Source organism: Rutidosis leptorrhynchoides, chromosome 5 (assembly GCF_046630445.1).
Source record: "Rutidosis leptorrhynchoides isolate AG116_Rl617_1_P2 chromosome 5, CSIRO_AGI_Rlap_v1, whole genome shotgun sequence".
In the NCBI taxonomy this organism is placed as follows: domain Eukaryota; kingdom Viridiplantae; phylum Streptophyta; class Magnoliopsida; order Asterales; family Asteraceae; genus Rutidosis; species Rutidosis leptorrhynchoides.
The window spans coordinates 427,965,985-427,983,970 of NC_092337.1; positions in this window are offsets into that span (position 1 = coordinate 427,965,985).

Here is a 17,986-nt window from a genome sequence, read left to right on the forward strand (position 1 = left end):
TTCAACCTCATCAGTGTCAACTGCTGGCTCATAATTTGCCAATACACCCACAATTGCCGATACATGATTCTCACATGAAGATTAAAAAACTCGTATTTGACGATTCATTATCTCCAACATTAGAAACTTTGGCCGGTTCACGTCCATGCGCATCATTATGTGCATCATTATACCCACCACTAGCACAAATTGTTGGAGTACCACATTCTTTATTATTATTGGAATTCATCACATCAACTTTTGGGGTAACACATCCATGCGCATGATTATACCCACCACTAGTACAAACTTTTGTAGTACCACATTCTATATTGTTATTAGAATTCATCACATCAACTTTTTTCAAGTCTGCATCATTATTACGATCGTCAACATCTTTGAATCTAGACTTATTTACTTCGATCAGAGACCAAGAAATTCGATATTTGTTAAAGCTAAAAACGAGATTATGATTGCTTACCGAATCAGGAAGATCAAATTCGATCCATTTACCCCCGACTTTTATCGCGATATGATTAGATAAAGGAAGCTGAGACTCTTTGGAGTTTAGGTTAGACCCTGCAAGAGATGCTGCAAAGGTTTTACCTTCCCATCTTGAAGGGTTTGACGAACCACGGCTCCAAGGAGCAGGTGGAAAATCTTCATTACCATCGACATTCAAATTGAACTCTCGATCCTTACTGGATACCCGTTTAGCTACATTCCTCTCCAAGGCTTTGTAAGCCCGAATCCACCTCCCATTAACTTGTATGGTGTTTAAAACTTTAGCGAAGGAATCAATATCAGATATGCCATCAAAGCGGACATACCCGAAGCGTTGGCCGCTCGACAATTTTTTTCGAGCAAAATACACGTCTTTGAGAGTCCCGTAATTCTCGAAGACTCTCCAACAATCATCACGAGACCAAGAATCCGGAAAATTGAATATCAGAAACGAGATTAATCGACTATCACTCGACTTTGTAGACGAAAAGCCATTTGGCTACGACATTTGAATTACGACATCGTCGGCCAGAAGATTAGCCGGAGGAGGTGGTGGTTTGGAAGGTCGTAGAGGAGGATGATCGGAAAGCAGGGTAGGAATTGAAGTGAGATGGATGGTGGATATTTAATTTTTTTTATTTTGAGATTATTATTTTTTCAAATAAATTTTTGAAAATATTATTTTTGAGATTTTTATAAAAATATCATTTTTTAATATATTTTAAAAAAATATTATTTTCAAATATATTAATTAACTTTTTCATTAAATTATTTGGCATAATAAGAGTTTATTTTTGAGATTATTGTTTTTTATTTTGTTTACTATTCATGTAGAATTGAAGCTTTATTTGTATAATTTTTTTTTATGTTGTATAAAGTCAGGGTGTATTTGACAAGATAGTCAAAATAGTCTCGGTGTTAGTTGAGGTATTGGTTCCCTCATGTTTGTTGTGGCTGTCATGGTTAGCTTTGTTTTGTCATTTAATTTGTATTTGGACGCAGCTTTTGTTTTGCAGGTTCATGTATAGTTGTTTTCAATGGGTTGTTCCATTTGTAGTAGGGCGTGACTCGAGTTTAGATATCATTTAGTTTATTTTTCTGGTAGTTGTTTTGTTTTATATTCTCGAGGCTCATTGTACTTTGTAATCTCGTTTTTGGCTCTTTCAATTTTCATGAAAGTGCTCAATTTTATAGAGTTTTCGTTATTTCTCCAAAAGAAACAAGATAGTCAAACATTTATTATATAATTATATAAGTTGTGTTCAAATTATATACGTAGTAATATACAAGACTATTGTTTTACCTGGGATTTGATTTCCAACAATAAATTCAAATAATACTATTTTCTTTGTTAAGTTTTCTTATTTTTAAGTTTTAAATTATTAAATTAATTCAATGAAAGTAAATATACGATGAATTTGATTATAATACATATAATAATGATAATAATACCATTTTAGTAAATCCCAAGTCACCCGGTCCAATCTTAGGCCACCGAGCTTCAAGTCAACCCATTTTTAAATGATAACTAGTTTACGAACTTTAATGACCCGTCCTAATCCATCTGGACGAATACATTACATTTGGTTACATCGCGAGGTACTTGACCTCTATATGATACATTTTACAAATATTGCATTCGTTTTTAAAAGACAAACTTTCTTTACATCGAAAGTTAACGGCATGCATATCATTTCATAATATATTCAACTATAATTGACTTAATAATAATCTTGATGAACTCAACGACTCGAATGCAACGTCTTTTGAAATATGTCATGCATGACTCCAAGTAATATCTTTTAAATGAGCAAATGCACAGCGGAAGATTTCTTTCATACCTGAGAATAAACATGCTTTCAAGTGTCAACCAAAAGGTTGGTGATATAAAGAAGGTCGTGGTGTTAAAAGGTGGTGGTCCTCGTTGGTGGTTATCACAAGTGACTAGAAACAAGAATCGATCATGGGTTGGCGAAGTTTTGGGTTTACTTCTCAGCTACAAATAGTAGCTAATCAGTGGCGGTTAGAGGTGTAAACTTTGAGTGAAATCAGAAATTTAAATAGCGGGTACATCAAAGGAAGATAACAGTAATTATTGGTGGTTTGATATGAGGTGAGTTTTGAGTTGAGAGAGAGTGGTTGTGATGGGTTAAGGTGATGTTAAGGTAATCATGGATGATGGTTTGATCTTCCTATCCGAAAGCAGAAAAGAAGCAGCACTCATATTTGTTGATGATGATTTAGTGTGGTGGTTTCGGTTTGCAAATAGAACATACAGATAGAAAATGTAAAGTGGTGATTAAGAAAGAAGGTGGTGTCTAGTGGGTTTTGGTTTTGTGTCTCTGTGTATGGATAGGTATATGCATATAGAGTTTGATTAATTGGTGATTCATGAACCTACACTACCGAATATATGCAAGTGGGGTTTATGATGGTGATTTAAAAGGGTAATGGTCGATTGATTTTTAGTGAATTAGTCATAAAGTAGAAAGCAAGTGGACTTGTGATAAACTGATACTTTTGATTGTTTTATCTTTACAGTTCAACATCCGTATATATATATATATATATATATATATATATATATATATATATATATATATATATATATATATATATATATATATATATATATATACATATACACACACACACACATCTTTTAGTTAACTAATAGTCTACTAAGTGTGGAGCACATGTGAAAACTAAAGCTAAACTGTCTGCCACTTATCGTAAATTACATAAGACATTGTCTACAATCTTTATTTACATATATCTACTGTACATAATTGTAGTGTGACAATATCGACTGACTATTAGTATAAGTATATATTTGAGATTGAGATTGTGAGGAAAGAAACAAGAAGAAACGGTAATACATGTTTCCATTATGCACAGTATTAATCAATCAAGCACAGTAAATTAAATCTCACATAGTTAGCAGTCATTAGTTTGGTTGTTTCTACTGACAGTTTTATAACGGATAGTATATCGTGGTCCGTTGATAATCAATGGCAGATAAAAGTCTTCGGAAAAATTCAGATTAGATATCTTTATTTATTCTAATTATTATTTTATAAAAATGGTTATTAATTGTCTAAACTTATTAAATAAAGTTTAAATCAACTGTCCGCGCTCGATTTCAGGAAGGAATAAAAAAATGTTAAAATTTATTATTTAGCTCCTAATTATATTTTTAATAGGTCTATGATTCATATAACTCATTTTCGAATCACCGTTTATTTTAAAATTATATAAGTTTGAATTTAACTTGCTTAGTATAAATCGGAACATCAAACAAGTATTACAATCATTTAATATTTATTTTTAATATACTTTATTTATATATATAGATTTATTTTAAATAATAATTATTATAATATCCTATTTTCTTATTTTATTTTACATAATTAATTTTAATAACAACGACATATAATACTTCAAATTATATTTCGAATTATTATATATATATATATATATATATATATATATATATATATACACACACACATATCTATTTACAATTAATTATTCATGAATCGTCGGAAACAGTCAATGGTCAATTGAATATATGAAACAGTTCAAAATTTTTGAGACTCAACATTACATGTAACGACCCTAGATTTTCTGTGATGACCCAGAAATTTCGACTAAATTTAAACTTAATCTTTGTATGATTAACATTTCCGACACGATAAACAAAGTCTGTAAAACTGAATCTCAAAATTTTTGAATTACTTTTATATATTTAAATACCCTTCGGTTGTTTTCGACGATTCGCGAATAATTATATGTAAATAGATACATATATACTATAACATGAAAAGGTAACAATGTATTAATTGTTTGATACCGTACATTAAACTTATTGGTTTAAATATCTATTTGAATGTATATGATAAGTTGAAATATTTATTATTAAAATTTATTTATAAATAACTTCCAATGTGTATTTAAAAAAAAACTGATTTATATATATTAAAAAGATATATACATATATATAATTTCAAGTTATTTAGTAAACGATAGTAACATTTCAAATTGCTACAGTACCCAAAATGCTACAGTGTTTTTGAAAATTACTATTTGCTACAGTGAAATTGACTTTGCTACAGTGAATTGCTACAGTAAAAAATGACTTTGCTACAGTAACTTTGCTACAGTGGTATATTTTATGGATGATTTAAGACTATATTTTGACAAAGGTACGATTCACGAAACGTAAAGTACAAGTTTTCTCAGCGTACGAAAGGGCGTTCGAAAAACCGGAACCGGGACATAAGTCGAGTGACAACGTACGACTTATCGGAACAAAAATTACAAGTCAACTATGCATGTGAATTTAATATAATATATAATTAATTATTTAAATTATATATATTATATATTTATTTTATATTATGTCGACAAGCTAGGAGCCAAAACAATGTGAGCTGTCCCTGGTCCTCATGCGAGTCGCATGGCCAGAAGGCCATTTCCATGCGAGTCGCATGACTCCAGATTTCAGGCCACATCTATAAATTTCAGTGTTTTTGCTCGATTTAAATCACACACATACACAAATATATATATACTCCGTAATATTATTTATTATTTATTATTATTATTATTATTATTATTTTTATTATTATTAATAAGATTATTATTAATCTTATTATTTTTTTTATTATTATTAGTGTTATTATTTTTGCGATACAAAAATATTAATGTACAAAAAAATATTACGACGGAGTGATGTCCAAGTAATTTTCAAAATGAGTTTTCGAGCAAGCTAGAGCTAAGGAAATTATGGGTTATTGCCAAGGAGGTTATGGGTAATGTTCGGGGGTATTTTTTTTGTGAATCAAACCTCGTGTTTATCATCTCCGATGCGTCTACGTGCTTTCCTGCAATATTGTATATCAATATTAAACAGTGAGTTTCATATGATCCCTTTTACCTTTTACATTTTTGGGCTGAGAATACATGCAAATGCTTTATTAACTGATTTACAATATTTATATGCGTGAGTTTCATTTGCTCCCTTTTTAATTGCTTTTGTAATCTATATTTTTGGGGTGAGAATACATGCGCTTTATTTTAAACGCAATGGATACAAGTACATACTAAATTCTACACTGAGTTTGAACCGAAAATCCCTTAGCTTTGGTAACTAGTAACTGCCAGTTATAAGAACTGGTGGGCGCGAGTAGTAGTATATGGATCCATAGGGCTTGACATCCCCGTCCGAGCTAGAGCGCTAGCCTTTTAACGGACGTATGCTATTTGAGAAACGTACACGTTGGTTTGCGTGTATTATTAAGATGATTATACAAAGGGTACAAATTATATAAACGTTAAAGTTTAGTTACCAGGGTGCTCAACTTTGTAGAACCGATTGATAAACGTTTCGGATGAAACAACTAAAATCTTGTGATCCACCTTTTATTTAAAACATAATGATAAACGTTTTGAATAAAACAACTGAACTTTTGTAATCCACATTGATATACGGATTATGTGTAATATTAAAACTATGAACTCACCAACCTTTGTGTTGACACTTGAAGCATGTTTATTCTCAGGTTTCTAGAAGTCTTCCGCTGTTTGCTCATACGTAATACAAGTTATGTGCTTGGAGTCATACATGCTATATACAAGAAACTTGCATTCATCAAACTATTACCATGTATCTTATTTTGACTGTATTGTCAACAAATGTATTATTGTAAACCATTTAAATGGTGATTGTCTATACGTAGGAATCATCAGATGTAAAAAAACCTGGAATTTATATATTCATTTATGAAATACCTTTTCAAACGAATGCAATGTTACAAAACGTATCACATAGAGGTCAAATACCTCGTAATGAAATCAATGAATGACGTGTTCGTCCATATGGATTTGGAGCGATCGTCACATTTTCCAACGTTTATTTATTAATATTTATTATTAATGCTTGTGTTTAATGAATGTATTTTTATACATTTACTTGCTACCGTACTTGACTTTACATGCCCCGATTCGTCTTTGTGACACACGAACTTTTCACGAATAATATTTTAGAATATTATTTACATTCATGATTAATTTTTATTAATTATTTTAATTAACAAAGTTTACTAGTTAATTACTTGGGCTTTTATTTAGATTATTGCTTATTTAGACTTGGGCTTTTTCTAATGGATACATGTTAATGGACTTGGAAGCCACCCTACTTCTCTTGATGGACTATTAGGAGCCCAACATTATGTTAATGACTTATTAATACATAAGCAAGATTAATTAAGTGAAATGAATCTAGTTACTTACACATTTACAACACTTTCCCACACCAATTAACTTTATTATCATTCCAAGCATGCACCATCTCCCCATATTAGAAAGTTGAAGTTTGACATTGCCTCTTTGGGGAGCCTATGACCGTCGGCCAAGGTGGAGTGGGAGGGTGGATTGGCTTTCAAATTTTGGTTACATATTCACTTATACTTCCTCACTTTTACACACACAAACTTACTTGCATTCTTTTTCTCTCCTTTTGCTCTCTACTTTGTAAGTAACTTGGGCTTTTTCTTCTTCTTTTTTTTCTTGTAAAAACCGAAATATATACATATACATCATCATCATTTGCTTGTTTTGATTACTTGTTCTTTGTTGTTGATTACTTACTTGTTGTTTATCTTTGTTAAAGATCAAGTTCTATAACTTGTATCTTCATCTAATCTTGGTTACTTTCATCTTTTGTTGTAAAGAACCAAGAACAAAGAATCTAAACTTTCTAGTTTATGGTTCTACACTTAATGTTTTAAAGATTTAAAGTTCATGAGTTGTAAAACCATACTTGTGTTCATGTTGTAAACTTAAGGTTTACTTTCTTAAAGATCAAAGCCTTGGCTTGAATCTTTAAAGTATGAACAACCATGGACTTGTAACTTGTAGATTAGTTTATTTCTTCCTTTTGTTCATGTTTTAAAGTTGTGATTGTTGTAAGTATGGTCAAGTATTACTAGTTAATCTTGATCTCATTTTTCTTGAACCAAAGTTAACTTTGTAAGTTCAAGAATATGGAAGTTTAACTTTCTAGTTACAACTTCATATACTTTTGATAGATCTAAGTTTCTATAGCTTATGGTCTTCTTATTTTGTTGTAAACAAGAGCTTGTAAGCTTACATACACTTTACAAGATGAGAATCTAAGTTTCATAACTTATGGTTTCATTAAAGTAAAGATTCAAGTGTTATGACTTAGGATTTAACTTAGTAACTTTAGATCTAGATTTTTGGGTCTTGGATCTTCAAGATCTAACTAAGAACTATGTTCTACAACTTAAGATCTTGATTATTTAGTTTACTTTCAAGTTTGTAGCTTAATATTACTTTTAGAGTTCATGTATGTGTCGGATCTAAGATCTTGATGTAACTTTGGTTCATCAAACTACTTGCAACACTTAATTGGGTTGTGCTACTTATCTTAAACTTACACTTATGTTATGATGGTCAAAACTTGGTAAAGATGATGCAAACACATCAACGAGTTGTACACTTGAAGCTATATGCATCAAGGATGAGAACCGTGATGAGCATCGAGCACCAAGAACCCACCGGAACACTAAACGTACTGTTTTTCAGATCTGATTAGAATACCTGGGCTACTGTAAAGTTGATTTTCAGTTATCTCTGTTTGAGTAGATAATTTTTTGTTTAAGACTCGTCTTAATCCGAGTTACGGTTTAGGATCTATGGCCCTCCGAACGTCACTATGTCCTTTTAACGTTGTGCTGAAAATTCTGACCTACATGCACTTAAACCGTCGTCACGGTCAAACGAAGATGAGTTTGGTTCTGGAATTTTTACAGCAACTAAAGGACTCATATACGGAGCCATGGCCACTGGTCCCACCTCAATTCAGTTTGTATAGAGGCCGTGGCGACTGATCGAAGTCAGCCTTTGTTTTAAACTCTTTTCTAGAATGAAACTTACTTTATACTTTTTGTTTGATGATGAATGATGATGATACTTAAGACCTAATTTACATACATTTAAACCTTTGGGAATGATTTACTGACTTAGTAACTTCTGACTTAGGTTGAGGACTTTCCGGACCTACATACTTGCTTACTTTTTTCGTGTCAACTTTACTACTACTTTATCACTGTGAGTTATAGCATTCCTTTTTACTTTAACTATTTTGGGAACTGAGAATACATGCGCATTTTACGTTTTACATACTAGGCATGAGTACTTAAACTTTATATATGTGTGAGTTATACAACGGCATAAACTTTCCCCTTAGCTCGGTAACGTTTAGTCATTGGTCTTTGAACCGGTGAACACGAATCTTAGATATGGATCCATAGGGTTTGACATCCCCACTCGGGCTAGTAGCGCTAGCATTTAACGGGTGTTTAATACTTCGTAAACATACGCACTCGTCAAGTGTACTTTTAGGGAGTGATAAACGTTAAGTTAGTTACCAAGTGCCCACGGTTATACATATACTTTTCATACTGTTTTGAAACGTTGTTGAAGCACTGAAATCTCGTGGCCTACCTTACATTACTGTTATACTTAAACTATAGCTCACCAACCTTTGTGTTGACGTTTTTAAGCATGTTTTTCTCAGGTGCTTAAGGTTTGTGTAACAACCCAAACCAAACTGCGACCAGAATACAAAATAAAAAAAAAAAAAATTGTTGTACAGAGAAGTGGCGCGGCGCGCCATTCGGGCCTGTCCGGAAAGTTTCAAAATGCGAAAAAGATCGACCAGTTCCTGACATTTTTAGACGACACGCTTTTAACCACACATTCAAATATGTAAAACTAACACAATTCAAACGTAAAATAAGTTTTACAAAGCGGGGCCCACTTCGGCCGTTTTACGAGTTTAATACAAAATATGAGTTTCGACCGCCAAAAAGTTTAAGTACCAAACTACACTACGAGCATGGCATTTAGGATTAAACTACCCAAGTCTCGGTCAAACTCCAAGAACTAACACTTCCAAAAAGCGTCCCCTATTCAACAAGCGGGATCTCTAATCCATGATAATGCCCTTACCCTTGTCCACAACCGAACCTATAAAAATAGTAAACAACGAGAGGGTAAGCAAAGCTTAGTGAATGCAATAATTATACGAATACATATATAATTATACCTACTTGCATACACTTACACAAACCGCAAACATGCTAACAAACACAATTAGCTTATCGTCGCAATAACAAGCTATAAACCTCCAATACCACAAGCTAGCATAACAACCGCATATAAATATAACTCGAATAATATAATATGCTTACCACACAAATAACCATGGTTAACCAATAGTACAAGGGAACGGCGCTCGCGAAAACGCCATCGGTGTTCACAACATCCGTTAGGGCACTTAACACCTCTCACCACTAACCCCTAGGGTGTCACCTTAACACCTCGGCACATCACCCCGAGTGGCATCTTAACACCTCGATGCATCACTCATAAATTTACGAAGTGGCGTCTTAACACCTCGACACTACACTCCTAGGTGGCATCTTAACACCTCGATGCTACACCCGAGTGGCATCTTAACACCTCGATGCTACACTTTTCACGTGAAACATGGTGTCTTAGCACCTCGACACTACACATTTCACGCTACAACAAATAGATACATTATATACATACGCATATAATTATTCCACTCACCTCAAAGTCTTGTGAAAAGATACCCGAGCTTGCGAAACCTTAAAGTAACGTACCTATCACATTATACATATAATCAAACGCAAACTCAAGTCGGTCAACCAAACCCTTTCACCATTCTAAGCCATTTTGACCCAAGGTGCAATTTCAACCCATTTGCACCCTTAACCCTAAATTGGGTCAACACACACCAAAACCCTAATCATTCGTCAAGATGGGTTTAAAACACACTTTGGCCACAAGGCTAACTCGTTTTCATACTTGCTAGGCCGCTTAGGTCATTAAAGACTCATTTGACCCATTTTAAAGTCAACACACCCATTTGGGTCATCCATACCTAATAACACCCATTTACATATCATTAAAGTGTTCTAGTACTTTAACTAACCAATTAAGTTCATAATCATCAATCTAACACTTGAAAACCCTAGTTAGTCATCTTTGAGTCTTCATGACCCAAATTCATCCAAAAACACCCCATTCACCCACAAATGGGTTTTAAGTTCATCATTAACCCTAACTCTAACCCTTTCACAAATTAAACAAGGAAATCAAGATTAGAGCATACCACTATGATCAAAACGTAGCTAGAGGAAAGATGAACAACTTTAATACCCGCACTTTGATCCGAAATCGCCTCCTTCTTCCTTGATTCAAGCTTTCCATTACTAAGAATCTCTCTCTCTCTCTAGAAACTAAATTGGAAGAAGTGAAGTAGATGAAAATGGAGTTATGAGGCTCCCCAAAACTGATCTAGGGCCTTAAGGTCGGCCCTCAAGTGAATTTACCCAATTGCCCTCAAAATATCTAATTAAAAACAAAGTGAGCTGTCAGCCCGTAATGGCACGGCGCGCCATAAGGCCGCGCGGCGCGCCAAATGCCCAGTTCAGCTTCTTTTGCCTTTTAATTAAGTACAACCTAAACCCCACAACTTGAATAACTTATACATACATAAGTACAATAAAATATTCGGGTCTTACAACTCTCCCCCACTTAGATTGGATCACGTCCTCGTGATCCGCGCCAAATACTAGAAGTTAAGCACTCTACCTTGAACATTTCCATCTCCAATGTGGAATTACACTTGTAGCAATCACTCATCCGGGTTCTCACTTCGTACACTAACGCATCATAATACAACAACCGTACTTCACACTTCCATTCGATCAAAATTCTCACCACTCACTCGGAAATACACTGTGAAAACATCATAATATATCTTTCCAAAAGCCATAGCACTCCATCATTTCACGATATTGGGTAATCAACCCACGAGACCCAATAACTACAACCGTTTGCTCTTACGCCGAGTATCCAAACTCGTACCCTACACTCCACAATCGTCCTAAAAGTAGTACAATCCACCGACAATCATTGTCGTCACGCCTATCAATCGTGGAATATTCGGGAATCATCCCGACACTTTTCGAAAATCTCTCGTATCCCTCTATCGGGAACTTCGCCATACCGTCTCACGTCGCTAACTACCTTCGCAATTAACTCCAAAGTCCAACTTGGGACTTTTTCGAAGACCATCGAAGCTTTCCTTTCCTAAATGAGCGACACCCGTTCGCTCATCACGTCTACTAGATAGGAACTTTTCCGCATTCTCCGGCGTTGGTCATACTAAATAATCCTTCCAAGGACTCGCTATAAGATATTCGAACCTCGGTCTTTCAAATCATTTGAGTGTCAACGCTCCCTAAACATCACACTATACCACCGTTGTAAATTCGAGTTTCTCACCGGTACCCAAAATCAAAGCAATCACATCATCGGGGTCAAAAGTTACACTAGTAGGTATAAGGAGGCACCTGACGTTGTGTTATCTAACTCCGATTACTAACACCGAGTCTCCCAGACTCGACCCTTACGGGGTCTACTCCTGATGTCACACGTCACCTAACTACACGCGGTCACACAAATCTAACGAACCTTACGGCTCGACACCCATGACTTCCTAGCGGCACCTGCTAGTCACTATCCACCTAAGCCGCATAGCTAGTCTACTTATATTCCATCTCAATACTAAGGAGGCGCTTGGAACACCAAGGCTTACACCTTTCCAACTTGGTCCTAACCATTAACCCGGTTACCTACATACATAAGGATAGTTAACCACCAAGACTCTACTCACACACGAACGCGATTAACGGAAATGCCTCTAGAACGGCACACCGCGTACACCCCCAAAATCATAAAAGAAAAGAGTGGCCGTCAAGAGCGTACAACACTCGCCACACAATCACAAAACCGCCATTGAAATCGAATCGTCAATTAATCATTAATTCGAAGATTATTCCAATAACTAAATAGACACTTGCACGCATTCCAAAACGTGCAATACACACAACATCCAAAGTCTATAATGATCACTTAGAATACGCGAAGTCGTCACGTATTCTTCCAACTTCTCTAGGCAATCATTCTCTAAGAGTCAACATTAATAACCAAATTGTCACCCGCAATTTACTAAAGTCCACAATTCCGAGTACAAAGTTTGCTCAATCCCTTATATCGGGAAGAACTTAACCGATCTCGTGCCAAGATATCAATCTCCTAGCGTACCCTTACCAAGTACAATGCTAAAAACCACCAAGTCTCAACCTAATGTCAACAACCCAAAAGATGAAGGCCAAGTAAAAATGAATCCTTACGGATAACACCTTCCACCTAACACCCCTCTTAGTACGCATACACGGCTAATACGCATCTACCGCAAGTATTTGATCAGAACACGGCTATTGTATCACTAGTCACACAACATGGTCCTCATGACCGAACCACCGGCGTATACAACCAGTAGTTTTCAATACTAACAATAAGAAGGTTATTCAATACAAAACTCAAGGTGTACAAAAACGGCTATCGTGATATATCCGTAGTGCGCAAAAACGGCTATTGCAACACTACCAACAATATGTGAGTGAAACACGGCTACCGCACTATTAATACCAATGTGTGAGTAAAACCAACTATTACTCACAACCATGTGCACAAAACGGCTATGTGCACAATTCCTACGGGCAATTAAAATCGTAAATATACAAGTAACGGTTCTTCCCGAGAGCCGCTTGCCATCCATCACAACCAAGGGTGGTAAAGAAGAGTTAATCCTTCCGGATATCCCTCATCACCTATCACAAGTCAAACGTGGTCAACAGAGAGATGACCCCAAATAAACACATATATCTAATTTCCTCGTAGTACACAAAATGGCTATTTTGTAACTACTACCCAAAGTATACGACAATGAGGCATCGTACCCTTTCTCAAATCCCATTACGCTTCCTCGGTAGGAATATAAATCCTGATAAAGTCGACACAATTTCTTTGATGTAACACTACCAACTTCCCAACGTAGAACCTCGTTCCTAAATCAAATCGTCAAGATTACAAAGTCAAACGATTTCGCCATTTACCGTCGTACACGACCATACTTGGCGTCGGTCCCTCTTCCTGAATTCTCGAGAGTTCAATTCGATAATAATAAATACTAACATCTACCGTCACCCAATTGCGCCACTAAAGTGATGACACAATGTCAACATAACACGTATCCTTTTAGAACGAAATTACCGCTACCCGCAAGGTAGACTTTTCCAACTATCAAATCCTTTCTACCCGTTACCACTACGAAAGCATCCGGTCAACGATACACACATGCTCTCAAGGGTTTCACCCACTTCACTACAAACGCGAACACGTGCTCACAACCTAACGCCAAAGTTCGTTCTCATGGCTTAGTGGATTCATTTACCCTATCACTAAGAAATGCTTGGTTGCACCAAGTCTTACGCCCTCGTCCGTCAATACAAATGTCATCATAGGGTGTTTCCATTAGGAATGTCACCCGCATTAATACTACGTATTACCACTATGCATTCATCCCCAGGGCGCATTTCCACGAGTCAACGACTCAGGCGCTACCCTGGTGCACTATCATCAAAACCATCAACAAACCGAATCTTCACCGAGTTCACTTGAGTCTAAATAGATCTCGAAGCAAAGTTTAAGTCCCTAATACATACACGAATCCATCGGCACAAATAAACAATAATAAGGCATATTTGTACCAAAGACGAAAACACCTGAAACATCATCGTTGGACCCTTGCGCTCCACTAATCATCAGATAGTCACGCTCTAACCTCCTAACCTGATCTACAAACGATTCGGAACACTTCGACTTACGGTGTCCCTTCTTTTGGCAAATAAAGCACTTGATCGTGCTTAAAGGTACACTCGTACAATCCCGTGCAAAATGACCTCGTCCTCCACACCGAAAGAACGTAGGCCCATAACCTGTCTTACTCCTCTTCTTCACTTTTTCAACACCTCCGGGCGTACTTCTCGCCCTTTTACTTGGAGCACCTCTTGATTCTAACTTTCTCTTACCCAAAGAGTGATCAGCAAATTTTGAAGCATGAGATTCAATCCCCATAGTTGATCCTTCGTCACCGTCACCTTGAGGTTTAGGAAACCTCTTTTCTAACTCTTCCTTCACGACCTTAGGCACTCGGTCTCGAACCATCTCGGTCACTATTCCCTCGAACGACTCTTGGAGAACTTGCTTAACCTTGTTGGCGAAAATCAAGATATAGCGTTCGAACTCCGCCTCAATCCTTAATGTTAACTCATCCTTCCCCTCATGAATAGGCGCGTCCGTTCCGGTTCCATCTTCCGTCTTCATTCTAAAGAATGCATATAGATTAAACAACGAAACGAAAAGGAACGACATACATATACCACACCGCCCCATCTTGGTTGATACTCGTCGTACATTGCTTGTTTTACACGTCTTGAACCCGTAACAATGGTAGCTAATCATTGTTACGCGAGCACGTCGCATTAACTTGCTAGTACAACGTCTATCTCGCTTGATGATTGCTAAAACAACACAAAACGATTAGTGCAAGGTTAGTTCACATAGACCTAAGCACTAACCAAATCCCCGGTCCGACCCGTCTCCTACAAGTCCCGCAAAAAGCGCATACACATTAAAGTCTAAGTCTAGGCACCTATCTCAAGTCGCCTAAATCCCTTAGACCATGCTCTGATACCACTTGTAACAACCCAAACCAAACCGCGACCAGAATACAAAATAAAAAAAAAATTTGCTGTACAGAGAAGTGGCGCGGCTTGCCAGAATGGCCGCGCGGCGCGCCATTCGGGCCTGTCCGGAAAGTTTCAAAATGCGAAAAAGATCGACCAGTTCCCGACATTTTTAGACGACACGCTTTTAACCACACATTCAAATATGTAAAACTAACACAATTCAAACGTAAAATAAGTTTTACAAAGCGGGGCCCACTTCGGTCATTTTACGAGTTTAATACAAAATATGAGTTTCGACCGCCAAAAAGTTTAAGTACCAAACTACACTACGAGCATGGCGTTTGGGATTAAACTACTCAAGTCTCGGTCAAACTCCAAGAACTAACACTTCCAAAAAGCGTCCCTTATTCAACAAGCGGGATCTCTAATCCATGATAATGCCCTTACCCTTGTCCACAACCGAACCTATAAAAATAGTAAACAACGAGAGGGTAAGCAAAGCTTAGTGAATGCAATAATTATACGAATACATATATAATTATACCTACTTGCATACACTTACACAAACCGCAAACATGCTAACAAACACAATTAGCTTATCGTCGCAATAACAAGCTATAAACCTCCAATACCACAAGCTAGCATAACAACCGCATATAAATATAACTCGAATAATATAATATGCTTACCACACAAATAACCATGGTTAACCAATAGTACAAGGGAACGGCGCTCGCGAAAATGCCATCGGTGTTCATAACATCCGTTAGGGCACTTAACACCTCGCACCACTAACCCCTAGGGTGGCACCTTAACACCTCGGCACATCACCCCGAGTGGCATCTTAACACCTCGATGCATCACTCATAAATTTACGGAGTGGCGTCTTAACACCTCGACACTACACTCCTAGGTGGCATCTTAACACCTCGATGCTACACCCGAGTGGCATCTTAACACCTCGATGCTACACTCTTCACATGAAACATGGTGTCTTAGCACCTCGACACTACACATTTCACGCTACAACAAATAGATACATTATATACATACGCATATAATTATTCCACTCACCTCAAAGTCTTGTGAAAAGATACCCGAGCTTGCGAAACCTCAAAGTAACGTACCTATCACATTATACATATAATCAAATGCAAAATCAAGTCGGTCACCCAAACCCTTTCACCATTCTAAGCCATTTTGACCCAAGGTGCAATTTCAACCCATTTGCACCCTTAACCCTAAATTGGGTCAACACACACCAAAACCCTAATCATTCGTCAAGATGGGTTTAAAACACACTTAGGTCACAAGGCTAACTCGTTTTCATACTTGCTAGGCCGCTTAGGTCATTAAAGACTCATTTGACCCATTTCAAGGTCAACACACCCATTTGGGTCATCCATACCCAATAACACCCATTTACATATCATTAAAGTGTTCTAGTACTTTAACTAACCAATTAAGTTCATAATCATCAATCTAACACTTGAAAACCCTAGTTAGTCATCTTTGAGTCTTCATGACCCAAATTCATCCAAAAACACCCCATTCACCCACAAATGGGTTTTAAGTTCATCATTAACCCTAACTCTAACCCTTTCACAAATTAAACAAGGAAATCAAGATTAGAGTATACCACTATGATCAAAACGTAGCTAGAGGAAAGATGAACAACTTTAATACCCGCACTTTGATCCGAAATCGCCTCCTTCTTCCTTGATTCAAGCTTTCCCTCACTAAGAATCTCTCTCTCTCTAGAAACTAAATTGGAAGAAGTGAAGTAGATGAAAATGGAGTTATGAGGCTCCCCAAAACTGATCTAGGGCCTTAAGGTCGGCCCTCAAGTGAATTTACCCAATTGCCCTCAAAATATCTAAAAATAAAGTGAGCTGTCAGCCCGTAATGGCGCGGCGCGCCATAAGGCCGCGCGGCGTGCCAAATGCCCAGTTCAGCTTCTTTTGCCTTTTAATTAAATACAACCTAAACCCCATAACTTGAATAACGTATACATACATAAGTACAATAAAATATTCGGGTCTTACAGTTTGCTTGCTTTGGTTGTTGTACTAGTCATGCCTTGTAGACTCCGCTGCACTTTAATAGAGATGTCACCGCATGAAACATTTTATCTTGCATTCAAACTTTATTACTTTTGAAATAATGTATTTGTAACGACCTATGGGTCACGTACTATTACTGCTTGCTATTCGTAGAAGCATACTTTTGGTTGTTAAACATTTGACGTTGGTTAAAACGTCATCTTTATTCAGGAATGCAAACTTGTTTTGAAACAGCATATAGTATTTGACCTTGTAATGATCCTGTTGTTGATTATTTGTACACGATGGTTTTGTACGGGGCATCACATTTGGTATCAGAGCATTGGTTGTTGGGAATTAGGTTGCATTAGTGAGTCAAGACCCGACCGAGTAGGATTCACTAATAGGACTAATCTACAACTTGCTAGTTTACTTGTTTCTGCGGAACTTACTGCATGCTGCTGCTTACTTTTACTGCTATATGTCGTATACTGTTACTTGGTTTTCACTACTGCATGATATTATTTGCTTTCGATTGCATGCTACTTCTGTAGGATTCGTTGTTATTGCCATGCTACTTACTGCTATAGACGATCTAGACTGTCGTATTTACTGATGTGCGTAGAGGTGTATACGAAATAGTTATATTTTTACTAGGAAATACTATTAAATACGATACAATTTTACACAAGTTATTTATTTATTTATAGAGTGGAAATACCTAAACCTTGCTACAACACT